Source organism: Triturus cristatus, chromosome 5_1, assembly GCF_964204655.1.
Source record: "Triturus cristatus chromosome 5_1, aTriCri1.1, whole genome shotgun sequence".
NCBI classification, from domain to species: Eukaryota; Metazoa; Chordata; class Amphibia; order Caudata; family Salamandridae; genus Triturus; species Triturus cristatus.
This window is the reverse complement of record NC_140587.1, coordinates 537,532,517-537,551,036: the sequence shown is the minus strand read 5'-3', so window position 1 is coordinate 537,551,036 and position 18,520 is coordinate 537,532,517.

The window sequence follows — 18,520 nt, the reverse complement described above, 5'->3', positions numbered from 1 at the left end:
CTTTTTTTTAACACAAACAGATCGATGCGGTACCCCACCACTGAGTGACTTGTCCTACTAGTACTGTCAGTCTCTTCTCCTAGTCTATGCATTCTGCAACTGGACTCAAAGGAGTGTGTGAAATTGAATTAATGAAAACATATCCATTATTAATTATGCCTCCCTCAAACTTCTTCTCTTACCTGTGCTTGATGTTTAACTTAGGCACAGGGATGGCTGCATGGTGATGATGGTTTTCTTTCCCAACATGCCATGGTTGTAGTGGTAGACACTGGCAGTAGCATTTGCAATAAAAGAAAATGAGACAGTCAGTTGCCTGAGAGAGACTGTTGGAGGAGTAGTAGAACGAAGTACAGTACTGACCTTACTGCCAAACAATAATATGCAAAAATACAATAAAACATAATGGTGGCGGGGATAGCCTAGTGCATAGAGTTACAAACTAGTTGTGTCGAGTCACTCGACTAGGCCTACAGTACACTCGGCACAAGTGTAACTGTTAGTGCTGTGTAGGAGGATGACAACAAATCCAATCAAAGATGGCAATTAATGCTGATGGATTAGGTTCTTTTGGTAAAAAAAATTACCTCCCAAATATACTGCTCATGGGTGGGCAAGCAGAAGAAGATCCTCGCCCTGCCTTGAAATTGAATTAGTGTTGCTTTTGCCACATCCGCCCCAGCAAGCGTGTGATAAATTATTGGTGTCCATTTAATTTAGTCACACCTCAATAAGTCACACAGCCCAGGGGAAGAGGGTTAGGGTTTGATGAATGGTTGGGAAGGGGGGTTTGCAGAATGGTTTGACAAAGAAAAACAGTACGCATGGACAACAACAAAAGAAAACACAATCTTGGCAGACGACCATATCCATAAATCTGTTGAGGGAGAAAAAGGAAATGCATGCATGATGATGATAACTTGATGGTTAATGAAGTACTTACTAACTACTACTAGACAATTAGACAGTACAGGGCAGCAGTATATTATGCAATTTGTCTTGCCTGTCTGCCCTCCAAGATTCTCAAATTACATACAGTTTCTGTTCTGTTGTACCGACCCGGGCTTACTATTAAAGATAGCAAAGAGAATTCAAAAATAGCTGTAGGGATAATTTGAATTATAAGCAGAGAGCAAACATACTAATAACAACAACACACAGTAGTAATGATTGAAGACAAAAAATGAATCAAATTATTTAAAAGATATTGGGCCTGATTCACAGAACTAACTTAAGACAAAATCCTAAACTTACTACCATTTTGGTATTCACAGAATGCACTTACTGCTTTTGGTATTCACAGAATGCACTTACTACTTTTGGTATTCACAGAATGGATTTACGACTACTAACTTTACGTCCGCACTCGGGCCGGAAATTTGGGCCCGGAGGCCGAGCTTCCGGCCCGGAGGTGGAGCCTCCGGCCCAGAGGTGGAGATTTTGGCCATGGCTAAATCTCCGCCACTGGCCGGAATCCCCACCTCCGGGCCGGAAGCTCCGCCTCCGGCCCAGAAGCTCCGCCTCCGGGCCGGAACCTCTGCCTCCGGGCCGGAATTTCCGGCCCGAGTGCGGACGTAAAGTTAGTAGTCGTAAAACCATTCTGTGAATACCAAAAGTAGTAAGTGCATTCTGTGAATACCAAAAGTAGTAAGTGCATTCTGTGAATACCAAAAGTAGTAAGCTTAGGATTTTGTCTTAAGTTAATTCTATGAATCGGGCCCGATGAAAGTTGATACTGTTACAGTATGTTATCCTGGTCAAAATGGGGAGTTGCATCTCAGCATTACTCTTGGTCCTCCCTTCCATGGACGCTCCAGCCATCAATCTTGGGTGACGCCACTGCCTGCCTGGCAGATGTAGATTCATTGGTAAGGTAAGTGTGAGTTGATTTTCCCAGTATAGCACAGGGTAAGGGCCGGCCTGTAATTGTAGATGAAAAAACAAAAGGGATATTGAAAAATCAAGTAGAAACAAAATACATAAATTACGGTGGAGTGCAACAAGAACACTTTCAGAGGTGGCATGGATACATCATGTCTACTCTCGTCTGTTTCCAGCATTAACCTCCAACAATAACAGGACAGAGCAGGCCCAGGGCACCCGCCGTGACCCATCCTCCATTTAGCGTACTTTTTTTTTTTTGGATAGAGGCAGACAAAGCACATATACAGCAACATAGCATTTTACAAATTAAGTGACTAAATCAATGCACCGCTCTCAGTCATACCACCACACTCGACTCCACCATTACACAGACATGTAGGTCTGCAGTGGTTGTTGTTGACTTATTTACATTTTATGCCAGTCATGAAACGCCCTGAGTTATTCCATCAATCATCTTTGATCCTACTGAGTGACTGCGAAGATAATATGTCACTGTGGTCATCATCATGATGTTGTCCAACTCATTGTGCATTGTACAGATTGAGTCCCCTTTCCATGTTCAAAATGCAATGGCTCAGCCTGCAGTAGAAGTACAAATTTGTTATTAAAAAACAAGAAGGGAAACAAACATTGCCTTGAGTTACTTTTAGGATGTAGATTAGATAATAGTACAAAATGAATTAACTTCATGCACTACAAACAACAACAACACAAAACACTCAGTCAGCGTCCAATGCATGTCATCATTCATTACCTGTTCTTTCTCATCTTCAGTTAAGGGGCAGTCTCTCTCGGCTTGGAAAGGAGGATAGCTATAGTAGTCTTCATTATGTTACACTTCTTTTGGAGGGTCTCAACGAGGCAAGATTTTCTTTTTTCTTCTATTATGCTAATCATCTAGCTTGAGGGCAATAGATTTAGGGTGATTCAGGAGGATGAAGGAGCAGGACTCGGAGGAGTGGACTGAAATGCAGAAAGCTGAAACTCATATATGGCAATAAAAGACTAGAAGACGGTGGTGATGGATTTATTGTGATTCGAAGTTTCCAACCAGAAAGACAGACACACAAATAAAAGTAAATAAGGTAGGAAGACAGTAAAAAGTGGACGTGTAGTTGTCAGGGAAGTATAGCTCGTCTTCAAACTCTGGGGGTTCAACCAGAAGTAGGTAATCATCATCTAACATGCTACTTCCATCACCTGAGTCGCTGTCCTCATCTTCCTGCGTTGATTCATGTATTGTGTAATTCGGTGATATAAAGTGCTGATTCGTTTTGATCATGGTTAACCTCGCCACGTTTTTGGGCGAGAGACTGGTCCTTCTTACTGTTACAATGGAACCAGCAGCACTGAAAAACTTGTGACAGGGCAAGAGAGATAGTTTATCACCAGCCTGCTGAGCAGTGGCCATTGGCCCCTTTTCCCATACCAATACCACAATGGGTTTTGATCAATGTACACCTCTGTTGGGTCATCCAAATAGGCCTGGACCATCAGCTCAATGTTCAGGGGTGCTACACTTTGTTAGGCCTCTTTTGTCTTTGCATCAGCACTGGACCTAGCAAGTCCTTGCTGTAAATACCAATCCTTTAACGATTTTAATGGGGCTGATAATCCAGTTCTTGCTGTTGTCTGTAGTGTTGGTGAGTGTTCTGTGCCAAACGCACTGCCCTCAGGCTTCAAAGTTGAACTTGATGCCGGATGCCCTGCTGCAGTTCTTGTTGTGTGTTTATGTAGCGGGCTTTTCATTACCAGCCGTTCATTTTCCAACTTACTGGCTGCCTCAGCTATCCAAGTTTTGTACCTGGCAAAATCGACCTCTGAAAAATGAATTAATGTCTTACTTTTCAGTGCCGATTTGGACCGTGGATCCAGAATTGTGGCACAAATGTAATGTTCTTGTGACAGAATCTTATTTTGCACCCTAGTATTGTCAGCTAAGCGAAGGGATAAGCTCTCCACCAACTCATATGCTTCTCTTTTTTCCTCTACACATTTGTACGCTTCAGACACCTCCTTCAGCTGTTGCTCTAGCATGTGCAACAATGGGATAGCTTGACCCATATTACAGTCCTCCTTGCGGACTTCACGTGTGAAGATCTTGAAAGGAAGAAGCATCTCAGTCAGGCATTTAACTAGGCACCATTGGTCCATCTGAAGGGCCATGCCTTTCACAGTAGCATCACCTCTTTGCATGACATATTCATTGATTGGTCTGTACTGCTTAAACAGACGGTCAAGCATGTAATAAGTTGAGTTCCAACGTGTTGCCACCTCCGGGATGAGTGCTTTGACTGGCATTATATGGTCAGGTTGAATGATCCTCAGCTGCTTCCGAGCTTTAAAAGAATGGCTGAAATGAGCGCATATTCTTCGGCAGGTGGTCAGTAAGTTGCTAACTATGGCTTATTTTTTCAGAAAGTCTTGAACTATAATGTTAATGCAGTGCGCCAAACACGGGACCCTGACATAGGAACCAAGCTCCATGGCCTTAAGTACATTACTGTCATTATCTGTGGAAACAAAACCAATCTTAAGCCCTCTTGGGCGCAGCCATTCAAAGACCTTGCTGTGAAACTCTTCCAAAATGTTTACAGCAGTATGAGATTTCTCCATGGCGAACATGGCTACAGTTGCATATTTCAGAGTAGCATTAAAAATCTCAGCTGTGTCAGCAGCACCTACTTCAGATAGCTTATCTCTAGCCCCCACAAAAGAGACCCAGTATGCAGTGATGCACATGTAATTAGTGGCTCGGCAACTAGTCCACATGTCTGTTGTCAGGTGGCTATTGTGAACAGCACTATGCTGCAAAGCTTGTCCAACCAATTGCAGCACATCGTGATGTAGTGCTGGAACAGCAACTCTGGCAAAATAGGACCGGCTGAGAGCCTTCCATTTAGGGCAGATGGCTGACACAAATTCAAATAAACCCACCCCTTCCACAAATGAAAAAGGGAGAAGGCCCAGCGCTAACATTTTAGCCAGCTTCGCATTGTACAACCGTGCCATTGGGTGGTTGCGTTGGTACTGCCCCTCCAACCTAAGCATGCTTTCAATGGTAGGCTGGATTATTTTTCTTTGTGGTGCAGATGTTTTCTTGAACCCAGTTAGGCTCAACGACGCACTTTTTTTCATTGCAGTACTCGGTCGCCTTGGTGTCTCAGTATGAATCTGAGTATGGCTCTTACTGCGGTGCCACTGAGATGTTGCTGAGGATTTGGGCGGTACCACTACACTGCTGGGGACAGGGCTAGAAATGTCTCCCTCTTGCTCACCTTCCACCTCGATCATATCTTCCCCTAATTCTTCATCCTCAACAACAGCAATAGGTTCAGTTTTACTTTTTTGTAAGCGAAGTAGGTGAGCCTCCCACTGGATACTGTGGTGTATTTTGAGATGACTTGTTTGGCCTCCTGTACCATAGTTTGTACCAAGCTTACCCCACCTAACAGCATGTCAACAAATTGAGCATATAGCAATGTTCTCCTCCTTTCTGCTAACCGAAAAGAAGTCCCAAACTGGGGAGGAGAACTTTCTGGCGCTGCTGGATGTGCCACTTTCAATACCAGATGAACTGGAGGGTGGGCTTGGAATGTGACTCTGTACAGCTACACTACCACTACCTACTGAGGTGGTGGTTGAGCTGGATGAAGGTCCCTGCCGGGCCTTTGCAAATGCAAATATGGAAGCTGGAGGTCGTGGTGGTGTTAGCTGTGTTGGTGGTATCCGTGCTACATCCCTCGCAGCCATTTTGGATAGGGTAATAATGTTGGTCTCCATCTCCTTTGGGATGGGAGTGATGTTCGTGATGACTGGCTCGTCATCATCATCATCCCCCTCTTGTACATCTACCTCCATAACTCTAAGGCTTTCTGGAACCTTCCTTTTCACTAGCCTTGTCTTGTGGCATTCATCACTCTCAGACTGAGCTGGTGGCATCCAAGTGGCATCTTGATCATCAGAAGCGGGGCTTTAAGAAGAAGATGATGGACTAACCCTCCTTTTCCTTGCTGGAGTTCTTGAAGACAATGGATCTTCTGAAACAGTGGCTTGCTCCACATTTTCTGCAGGAAGCTCGATTTCCTGAAATACCCCTACTTCAGGAGAAACAACTACTATTGTGGGCTGTAGTTGTGGCTGTTCTTGCTGCTGTTCTTGCAGCTGCGGCTGTACTTGCGGCTGCTGCTGTTCTTGCGGCTGCTGCTGTTCTTGTGACTGTTGCTGCTGTGCCTGCTGCTGCGCCTGCTGCTGCACACTTATATGCGGAGTTTCCGCCTGTGTTGATTGTGTACTACTTTGCGATAATGACATTTCAACATCGCTGCTTGTTAGTAGGCTGGCTTCCTCCGAGACACTCATGGGCTTGGGCCTAGGTTGGTGGGGCTGGCCCGCTGATGCGGAGGTGCTGCTCCCAGTTTGGTCCCCGGACAACGCTGCTGCAGGCGTAATTTCTTTTTCCCCAAAAAAACCTGGGGCGGCACACCAGTCTTGGTAAGTGCCACTTCCTTTTTCCGTTCCGTCTTCTCACTGACAACTTTCTTGGTACTGGAGGACCAGTTACCTTTCTTTAGGCCCATCTTCTTCAGATGTCAGCAGGACGCAGGTCCACAAGTTGCAGAGATGTCTGTGGCCACACGTGGATGTGATGTGGTGCGCAGCAGGACTTCTGTCTGGCAGTACAATCGGTGATGATGATGACACCTCCTCCTCTGTCTTTTTCTGCACCTAAAAGCAAAGAAGCAAGGAGAAGAACATCAGTGAAATGTTGCATTTGTTGTTGTGGTTCAATTACTACTAGTACAAACAAACAAATAAAAGATATAGTGTAGCCATTTGTGAGACTTTGTCAACAAGGGCTTTCATGGTATACTGTGTACACTACACTCTCATGAAAGATATGAAAGAAGAAGAACAACAACAAAAATACAAATGTAATGGAAGTGGACCCTGTTTGGCATTGAATTATTTGCTCATCACATCATTCAGGGAGCTACTGCTGGCAAAGGGGATGGATGGAAGCAGTAAGCCACGAGGAAAACCATGCAGGCCTATATAGCAAAAGCAGCACACTAATTACTCCCACCAGAAATGGCCACCAGCCACATGGACACTCACAAATCACAAGCAACAAGCAGGAGACCTGGAAAACAATGTACTGCCAAAAGACCTATGATAGCCAGGCAAAGGATGCATGCTAAACCACACTGCTTTGCCTCTAATGCAATAAAATGCAAAAACGAAAATCCACAGGGCTAAACAAGGTCTGCAAGGTACACAACAACACAACACACACAACAAATGCATTTATTTAACACACACCCAAAAACAGAAATACCCCCCAAAAAACACATTTTGGAATTCATCCAATGCCATTCATGCCCTAAATGATGCCTAAATTCAACAGAACACACAGAAGCAGTTGTTTCATGCACCTGCGACTACCTCTGAGCCTACTGGATGAAAGGCCTGTTGGCAGACTAGGCCACAAGCTTGCAGGCCTATGGCAAAAGCACACTACCGGGCTTCAAAATGGCCACCAGCCACATGGCCAGGCCCACACAACTACAAGAAACTGAAGACAGACAATGCAGGCTTATTGCAAAAAGCACACTGCAAGTCTTCAAAATGGCCACTAGTCTCATGACCAGGCCCACAACAACAAGAAGCCTAGGCCACAAAGGATTAACATGCAGGCCTATATGGGAAAAGCAGCACACTAATAACTCCCAACGGAAATGGCCACCAGCCACATGGACACTCACAAATCACAAGCAACAAGCAGGAGGCCTGGAAAACAATGTACTGACAAAAGGTCTATAATAGCCAGGTAAAGGATGCATGCTGAACCACACTGCTTTGCCTCTAATGCAATAAAATGCAAAGACGAAAATCCACAGGGCTAAACAAGGTCTGCAAGGTACACAGCAACACAACACACACAACAAAGGCATTTATTTAGCACACACCCAAAAACAGAGATACCCCCCAAAAAACTAATTTTGTAATTTAATCCAATGCCATCCATGCCCTAAAAGATGTTTGAAATAAATTCAACACCCACCAAAGGAACAGTTGCTTCATCATGCACCCACCCATGATGAGCTCTGGGCCTATTCGCTACCCACAACAATTAAAAAAACTAATTATGATAAGTACCAAAATTGTAGTTGCAGCAACTGCAATGTCCCAATCAAACAAACGACACCAACTCACTTGTAAAATATCAAATTCAAAAATCCTCAAATCCAATAATAATCATGCAGCAGACACAAAGAGTGATCCTTCCAGCTCAAAACCCAAAGGTTGAATGAACAGGAGATGGACAAAGCACTGGGAGGAGCCTGGTGGACAGGAACAGGAAGTTGGAGAATCTGTGGCACTTCCTCTCTCTCCCCAAAAAAAGGACTCCTTGCACAAAAAAGGACAGCCAAATGTCAATCTGAGGAGTTTTTTCATCCAAATTATCATTCACAGAAGGTTTTATGCTGCTTGAGATAGTATTCTTCTCCAGATTGAAAATGTTGCGTGTTTGGGATCGTAAGCTTCACCACACTTCCGCCGGATGTCGGATGTCATTTCCAAATGACGTGTTCGCGATCACACGCTCTCTCTCGCGGTGGTGAATGACGTGTTCGCGATCGCAGACTCTTGCGGTGTCTGATGGCTCAGCGAATTACGTGTTCGCGATCGTAAACTCTCACAGGATAGCACGACCGGCTACCAACATCTTGTGGCGCACGCGAACGGATCGGAAAACTCGTCGCCGAATGCAGGGATCCCGGTAAGTTAACCGCGGGCGCAGGAACGCATTTTTAAAGTGCAAACATGGAAAACATGTCCTCGTTCTCCGCAGGACGTGAAAATGCCTAAATTTCACAAATTCCGTGAGCGGAACAGAATTTACGGCCCACCCTTAGTCTTAGTCCCCCCAAGTCCTGCTCCTGAGGTCCAGGAACCCTTGGCTCATCTCAGAAAGTAGTCGTGCTGCTTTATCCTAAAATCAGCATTTTTAAATATTTTTTCTCGAGAACTACCGGTGGACTGGGACTAACCTGCCAATCCACAGAGGCTGCATCGCCGGTAGGCCTGACTTCGTAGCAGCATCTGCTGCATTGTTCTCCACAACACCAAATCTATTTCAGTGTGCCCAGCACTAGCTGGCATTCAAAGATGTTGAAATTTCTTTGGCTACAGCCTGCAGCCTGGCCCACTGAGGAACTCTGACTTCACAAGACTAATTCCGAAAACTACAACAAGCCCGATGCCGAGCAGCATCCGATCAACATCGACAACTTCTTGAGCACAAAATCCAGACTTATCCCACTCAGATGTTTTCTCAAATTTATCGATGGCATCACCAAGACCTCATCCTTCACCAACCAGTCTAGCCTTCAGCCTGCCTCGCTGAGAACACTATAGTCTTGAAAATGTAAGAAATGTGAAGGTAACTTTCTGACAATGAGATTCCGACCTGTATATCTTCCCCATGCTCCATCGAGCTGGGCCTTAAACCTCATCTTTGTCCCTACATGTCGACATGTACGTTTACCATGGAAATCAAGGGAGAAGACGACGGACCGTCGGTAGGTCCTTCCTCATTGGCTATAGTTGACATAACCACCTATTTTTGCAACATGTCTTATGCATTCTTTATAGTAGATGTTCCTAGCTAGAGAGTTACGGCATTCTATGCACCCCTACCCTGCCATGTCCCTAAGCACTTTATTGTGCTAGCCCAAATTGCCACACGCTACTGCTAATGGTGATTTCTTTGCTTTTCCTATGCTTCATGAAGAGACTTTCTATCTTTTATGTTGATTATAGGTACTGCTGTAATTCATTTGTTATACCTGTTTTAACGGTTGCCACTGCAGCTGTTAGGAGACTCTGCTGAGTTTCTAGAACTACTCTTAATGGGGCGTTCTACCTTTCCATAGTTCTCAGTCTTTTGCCCCAAAAGTCTTACTTGCTCTTTTCCAAAAAGAACTCTTTATGGGTTCTTGTTTTGATAGGTTAGGCCCTTTAGTTTAGCATAAGAACCAATTCCTTTATGGAACACGCTTTTATTTTGTATGCTTGTGCTAACTAAATTTTTCTAGATATTTCTGAAAATGGATTTATTTGACTAATCGGAATAAAAAGACAATAATACTGACTTATCTCTTAGTGAGAAATACATCTTTTAAAACTTCTTCAAACCTCTCAACATTGACTGAACATTAAATGCTGTTAGTTGATGCTTATTATGTAGAAATGTATTTAGCTTGTGCTCCATTCTAATACAGAGGCAAAGATTCATCGATCCAAAGAAGCATGGAAATTGGAGGTTCGCTTAGTAAGTTTAAAGTTGAGCTACTTGTAAAATATATATAAGATTTAAGCGCTCGCATTTACAAAACGTTTTCAGTCAATTTACCACCCTGAAAATGGAATAATGAATGGACTTAAGCAATAGAAAGTGAAAGATAGTCCCACAATTGATGTGCTTATATTGGAAGAGTTTCTCAATGGGAAAACCATATTTATTCATTTTTGCACTCCTCATGTGTAAATGTACATCAGCTACATGTCCTTTTCAGAGAGGATTGCACATTTGAGTGCCCACGCATATGTACAAATATCCTTCAACCCCCATGAAAATCTTCCGAAATTATATAAACCTTGAGTATTTTCTCTAAATGTAGGAGTAATATCAGTATTCTGCTGTTTCCTTCTATCGTTGTGGTTTAAGTATTCACACCGCACCTAATTTTCATTTTGTTGGCTCAGTTTGCACATAGGGCAAACGTCTGGTAGCATGGTCTGTAGTGTTGCCCTAGTGAATGTTGTGTGTCTCGCACACAGCGACAGATTGTAGATCTTGGTTGGCACTTGTTAGGATAACTTAATTAAAAAATACTTATTAAGCCCCTTTAATTCATTAGTGATAAAATCTTGATTAGTTAGTTTCCTGCTAGGTGACCTTCTAATTTAAAAGAAAATGAATTTCTAAACGAGGAAAAAAAGCCCGTGGCAAAGAGTCTTTGCAAGTGAATGGCATTTGTATTACACGCAGGGATCTAATTGAGCCTAATTAGCCAGGGTGCAAATGAATTTGTACTTCATACACCAAAAGTGTCATTGATGAGCATGCTGCAGAGCTTGAAATGCATTTAGATTGGCATTTTGGGACCGCAGTCTGTGGGAAAATCACAAGCTAATTCATTGATTTTCCCTTGGAAATTACTGCTGTTAATTGTTAGGTAATTAACATAGAGCTACAATTATGTCGGCCTTAGGGGGTGATTAATGTTTCAACATGTCACATTAGCGAGGGCTGAATGTTAAAAGCTTTTCTTCAAGTAGGAATTGGAGACAGATGGCATATTGTTTTGTGAAAAGGGGTCTGTTTTACATTTTATCCTGAAGCATTAAATGTGTATGAGCATGGAGTAAATATAGCCACGACTACAAGTGATTACACATATGCACATTGTCATGAAATTTAAAGTTTTAAATGACTGTAGGTACCACAACTATACATATATGTATGTGTGAGCACGCACTAGACACACGCGCAGACATCCACACATGATTCTGTGCCTGGCCAAGGGATGGTACTTTCTTGGGTGAAAAAAATTACAACTTCACTGAAAATGTATTAGGTGAAGTAATGTTAACATAATGATACAAAACCCCAAGAGCTTTTAAACAGTGACAGATAAGGAAGCAGCACAGCCTTAACTCCCATGTATGTGCTGGTCATGCCCTCTTTTGAGATCATATAAGCTGAAAAAACATCTTCAGTCACATCAATGACCGCAGGGCGCAAGACTTTCCCAATGTCATAATCAATTATCTCATCACTTATGAAGCCGTGGCAACACTAATTGATCCTGTCATGTGTCATTCAGACATGCATGTAAAAGAGACTGAGTACTGAGGGCCTGATTTTGTCGGAAGATTACTCCTAATGCACTTGTAATAAGACAGATAGGATCTCCATATTATTTGTGATAGAGTACCTGCCTGCCAAACTCTAGACCAGGCTCTAAATCCTCAAGCAACTTGAGGAGAGTTACCAGAAATGTGTCTGTGAGCTGTTGCTAAGTTTCCAAAATAACTTGTTCAGAGGCAGAGGGCTTTTAAGTGGCAAAACAAAAGCTCCTTCAAAGTATCCTTATCTTAAAGATAAGGAGCATGAATGAAGCTGCAGACTTACTCCAAGCGGGATACTGTAGTGTGGGCACAGATGTCATGTTATTTTACAAATTATTTCTAGAGGGCATATGGTTCTTGGCGGTTTAGGAAGACACAACATTAAAACCCAACAGTAACCAGGAAAAAAGGCCTTAAGATACTTATTTATTAAAGAAATAGGTTTTCAGCTGGCACCTACCACAAAGCAAATTTGCGTTTGTCCACAGACTCAAAGGGAGAAGTCAGTGGCGGCTGCTGACTTTTAAAGTGGTGAGCAAAAATATGAATATTATAAAGAGACTTACCTTGATGATACAAGCACTCCGAGTCCCGAGGTTAATCCTGCCACCTGGCACTGCCTGCTTGTAAAATTGTAATTTAGCCAGGAATAATAAGCCAGGGCTCTCCACCCAATCCAAGCACTGCTCTTATGCTGCATATAATGCTAAGGAGCATAAGAGCAGTGATAGGATTGGCTGAGGCATGCAAGCACCATGTTCCATTGAAGACCGTTGGGGCTGTGTCTTTGCTGACGCACCTCCATGGTAGCCTTCAATGTGTAAGCCTGAAATGTGCATGTCAGATTGGCAACAGCAAAAATACAGGCCAGTCTGGCATGCGCAGCTCAGTTTCAGCCTCGGCTGCTGGTCCCACCCACGTTGAGCTCCGTAGCCCTACCATAAGGAAATACAATGAATAGAGGTACGGCCATATAGGGGTAATTTCATTTGTCAAAAGTAGCCTGGTACATACTGGCTGGCAGCAGTATGGGGTCAAGGCCCTGTGCTTCTATGAAAAAACCGCAGCTGGTGAGAGGTCCAGTTTGGCCGCTGCTGTAGAAAATTCTTTGTGTCCATAAGTGACTCCACTAGTCCTTGCTGAAGAATTCTGAGCAAGTTGTAGTCAGCGTAAAATTTTGTCTGTAGATCCAAAGTAGATTGAAGTAACTTAACTAAGTCAAGATTGATTGCTAGAGTTTAACATAGGGTTCAATAAAAGGTAAAATCTCTGTATGGACAATCAGGTGGATGAAAAAGATGGGGGCCAAATTTTGCATTGGGCTACCAGGGACAGGGTGCTGCCCCCAAAAAACTCCTGAGTTCTGCATCATTGTTGAAGGATCCGTTGGGCTGATTATTATATCAGGCCATGAGCTTGCATCCAATTCTCCTACCAATAAAATGTACATAATGAAGATTTTCGTTTGGGTCGAGTTAATCTTCAGGAAGTTATTGGCCATCCATCCAATGACAATAGTGAAGGTCTTGATTAAATGGCTCATCTTTTCATTAGGAGGCTCTTGTGCACTGGATAGGTTGCAGATGATCAGCAACATATAATTGGTAACCCTACTTGATTAAAGGAATGAGCAATGGAAATGACAAGAAGATTGACCCTGTGAGACACCTCAATTAATGTTGAAGATCAAATGATCAAAGAAGTATCACAGTTAAAAGAATAAAAACTGTATTATCGGGGGCGTGGCTTGGTGCCCGCGAGTGATGGCGGTGCCCGAGTAAGGCTCCGGAGCGGCGCTGTGAGACGAGCCGGTTCCTGTTTCCCAATCCTGGAGACGAACGGCTGAGGGAGCGTCGGAATATGCCCTGATCCCACCCGACATCGATTGAAGTCTCTTCGTGTCTCCGCGACGCTGCAACTGCCGCTTGTGAGTTATGACAGGATTCTCTCGCTGCGGTCGCCATCTTAGCTTTGTTGAATGACGCGCGTTGTGTTGAGGTAATTGCATCATCAGCTCAGCGCTATGAGCGCACGACATTATACACTATTCGTGGCTCATAATTTACTTTCCTGACTACTTCTCCTTCTGTGCACCGATTTTGGCACTGCTTGCCTTCTATTTGGAGCGCTTGTTACTTATACAATGCACCAACAAGGTTCCTTCACGAAGCGCCCTTCTCGCCTATAACTACCATTGAGCTGTTTTTCAAGCCATGATACTATAAGCGCCCTATTTGGATTGTCTTCTGCCTTCCTCGCGAGTGCACGCCTGGTTGCTTCCCTGCTATCAATGTTACTAGTTATTGTAGGCTTCTGCGAGGTATATGAGAGGACATTCCACTTCATCTCTTGCCAATCTGTTTGAGATTACTTCATAATACGCAGTGCGTTGGTGCCTACATTCTGTAGTATAATGCCATACGACTAACATCCTGGTCATATCACAGACGGCTCTTCTGTTTTTTCCTCACGGGCCTTGGCGACTATTTATATCTGAGTATTATGGAGATGGTTGCATTCCCTGCCTGACGTATTCAATACCCTCGTACTCCTGCTGTGTTCTCTCTTGAGCTGTCTTCGGTTTAGCTTCCTGTGACCTCTACTGTGTCAACCACTTCACGGCTTTGTCACATGGGCAGGCTCAAGTCAATGTCGCATCCGTCTCGTCCGCCCAAACCTCAGATTGTGAAGAACTCCAAGGTTTTTTCTGCTCTTTCACAATTGGAAGACTCTCTTAATTCGTCTGGCCCAGATTCACCAATGCATCCTTCCAGGCACTCGCAGGACAATTCTAAATCTAACACGAAGAGGCTTAAGTCGGACTCCCTTTCACCCCCAAAGCATTCTGGTCCAGTATCCATGGAATTATTGTTAGAAGAAATAAGATCCTTGCGTCCTTTCATGGAAGAGACTAATAGTAAGCTCCAGGTTCTTACGGACAATTGGTCGCAAATGGAAACAAGGGTAACATCGATCGAAAAATCTGTTCAGTCGTTCCGAGAGACATCCATTGTTGTCTCGAACCTGAAGTCTCATTATTGTTAGAAGAAATAAGATCCTTGCGTCCTTTCATGGAAGAGACTAATAGTAAGCTCCAGGTTCTTACGGACAATTGGTCGCAAATGGAAACAAGGGTAACATCGATCGAAAAATCTGTTCAGTCGTTCCGAGAGACATCCTCTGTTGTCTCGAACCTGAAGTCTCAAGTCTCGGATCTTCAACAACAAGTGGAGCAGTTGGAAAACAGAAACAGACGCAACAATCTTCGTATTTATGGCCTAGTTGAAGGACTTGAGGGGTCTGACCCAATCGTTTTCTTCAAGTCGTTTCTCCCCAAGCTCCTGCATCTGCCACAGGACAAGGCTCTTAACATTCAGCGTGCTCACAGACTGGGTCGGCCACCTTCTTCTGCTTCTTCCTCACAGAGGCCCAGAGGGGTCATCATCTACTTTTTGGAATATACTGATCTCTTGATGGTATTGACGGCGGCCAAATCCTCTCCGAATCTGACTTGGTGTGGATCATCCCTATTCTTTGCACAGGATTATGCTAAGGCCACCGCCAATCGTCGTAAGGTTTTTCTGAGCCTAAGAGAAGATCTACGTGCGATGGGAGCACGATATGGCCTATATCACCCGTGTTTATTCAAAGTTACCTATAATAATAAGACTACAACCTATGAAGATCCAGTGCGCTTACAAAGCTTCATCAATGCGCACAAATCTTCTACCTTGGATGTCTCCGGACCATCATCCTCTGCTCCTGGTTGACTGGTGCTTTTATGACTCTCTTATGGCTGTTGTGTTTTTTTTTTTCTCTCTCTCTATCTTGTTCTTGTTTAGAGACTTTCTCTAGGTTGCAGTTACCCTGAGTTCTTCTGATTTCCTGGTTATTCACTTTGCCGATGTTTTACTGTTTATGCATGATGGTTGTCCCTTGTGCTATTTGTTAGTCATGATTTCTTCATAATCTCCTGGTATGTCTTAATTCTCTGTTCTTCTTTTTTCGTCTTACAGGAATTTTTTCGTGTTTAATGATGTCTCCCGGTCCCTGCTTCATTGCTCTTGGATGTGCCGCCTCACCCATGTGGTTCCTTCCCTCCTCCACTCTTTCTCGCACCCTTCCTTTGTAGGTATGTTCTTTCTTTATTCCCTCATTTGTCTTCCCTGTGTATCCGATGATCTTTCCTTCTGTCCCTTCCTATTTCCTTTTCCCTTGTTCTTATTTTTGTCCATTTGTATTTATCTTGCTTTCCTACCCCTGATCGGAACCTTTTGCTCGTGTAAGAGATGTATTCCTTATCTCTTTAGGTACATTTGTCTTTCAACTGTTTCCTTATTTGTGGCTTTCTGTTTAAATTTTTATATTGCTTCCTTATATTCTTCTTTTTTTGATAACGCGTATGCTCTTATCTGCCCTCTTCTCCTCTTCTCCTTCAGCATTTTTACACTATTTTTTCTTCTTTCTTTATGTCTTCTCTTCTTTTCATGGGTTTTTCATTCATTACTCATGTTTCCCACATTTTTTGTTGGAATATTACTGTTATGTCATTAAATATATTGTCATGGAATGTGAAGGGTATTAATTCCCTGATTAAACGTCAAAGGATTTTGTCACATCTAGCCAAATTGAACGTTGACATTGCATTCCTCCAAGAAACGCATTTAACTGATATAGAATCCGTTAAGCTCAAACGTGGATGGGTGGGCGAACTCTTTTATTCGCATGGTGACGGCAAACGGAATGGTGTGGCAATCCTGTGTCGTAAGTCTCTCCCCTTTCAGGTTCTTACCCAAGAATCTGATGCTTTTGGTAGGTGGGTTTATGCCAAGCTATCACTCAGGGGTGTTCCAATCTCTCTCCTTAGTGTTTATGGCCCAACCACGGGTGAACCTTCTTTTTGGGCCAATTTCTCTCCACTTCTAACTAAATTTATGGACTACAATTTTATTTTGGCGGGAGATTGTAATCAACCTCTGGATCCCTTTATTGATAGGACTTCCAAGACCCCCTATATTCCTAACAAACCTCACAAGTTGTTTAGTCATGCTATTTCGCAGCATAAGTTAGTAGACTCTTGGCGCCTTTGTAATCCAAAATTACGGGAGTACACATTTTACTCTCCCTGTCACCGCTCCCAGTCACGACTAGATTATGTCTTTGTTTCCCACAATCTTGCTCAATCACTTTTACACTCCGAGATAGGCCCGATACTGCTTTCAGATCATTCTCCTGTTCTCACAAGTGTTGATGTATTCCCTAAGATTGCTGGCCCTAGAAGATGGCGATTTAATAACTCCCTCCTTGCTGATTCCAAGTTTACAGTTACCTTCACCTCCTTTTTTGATGAATTTTTTTTGATTGATGATAATACCGCCCTTCCGGAACATACTATCTGGGATGCCTTTAAAGCAGCAGCACGTAACTTTATTATTGGTTACGTTGCAAACAAACGCAAAACTGCTCGACGGTTCACCAAAAACCTCCTTTCAGATATTAAGAGATTGGAACATGCATATTTCACCTCCCATTCTGCTGATAGCTTGACAGCCCTTGTTGCAGCAAAAATGAAATTTAATGAGAAATCTACAGAGGATGCCTCCTTGTATTTGTTGAAGTCAACTGCTAAATTTTATAGGGGAAGGAACAAAGCAGGGAAGCTTTTAGCTAACTATTTGAAGATTAAACATAATAAGTTAAATATTGAATCTATTTATGACTCTGATGATAACTTGAAACATGTGGATGCTGACATTCTTGCTGAGTTTTCACGTTTCTATGAGACTTTGTACACACCTGAGACTCAACCCTCTCCCAACTCCCTTGCTCGCTTTTTCTCTACCATTCATACACCATCCAATTTCCCCCTCGACCTTTCCTCTTTAGAATCTGACGTTACACAAAAGGAATTGCTCACTGCTTTGCAACTTCTCAAACTCAATAAGGCTCCTGGTCCTGACGGGTTTACTGTCGAATTTTACCTTCATTTTTCTAAGTTGTTGATTCCACGATTGCATTCCCTTCTTCATACTTTTATTGCCCAAGGTGCTTCCTCAGGGACGTTCTCTGATGCTCATATTTGTTTAATACCTAAACCTGGGAAGGACGTTAAATATTGCAAAAATTATAGGCCTATATCCTTAGTCAATATTGACTACAAACTTTTCGCTAAAGCATTGGCGGTTTGACTGGATCACCTTCTCCCCGATCTTCTAGGTGAAGAGCAATCCGGATTTGTTAAGGGCCGACATATTACGGACAACACTAGACTGTTATTTAACATACTGTCAAAATCTTCCCGCTGTCAGCACTCCCTTGCAGCGGTTGCCCTTGACGCCGAAAAGGCGTTTGATCGGGTTGAGTGGCGCTATCTTTTTCGCACCCTTACTTGGTTTGGTTTTGGCCCTAGATTTATTTCTTTAGTCTCCCTGCTATACTCACATCCCAGAGCTGCAGTATTTGCGAATGGTCAAATTTCTTCTTATTTTGATTTAGGTAGAGGCGTCCGTCAGGGTTGCCCCCTTTCCCCCTTTCTCTTTAACCTTGCTTTAGAACCTTTTTTGTCCAGACTACGTCATAATCCCGCTATCCATGGTTTCCAGGTTGCAGACTCTCAAATTAAGCTCGCTGCTTATGCAGATGACATTTTACTTTTTCTTTCCAACCCCGCAGAATCTATCCCCGCTTTTCTGGACGAAGTCCGAAACTATTCCTC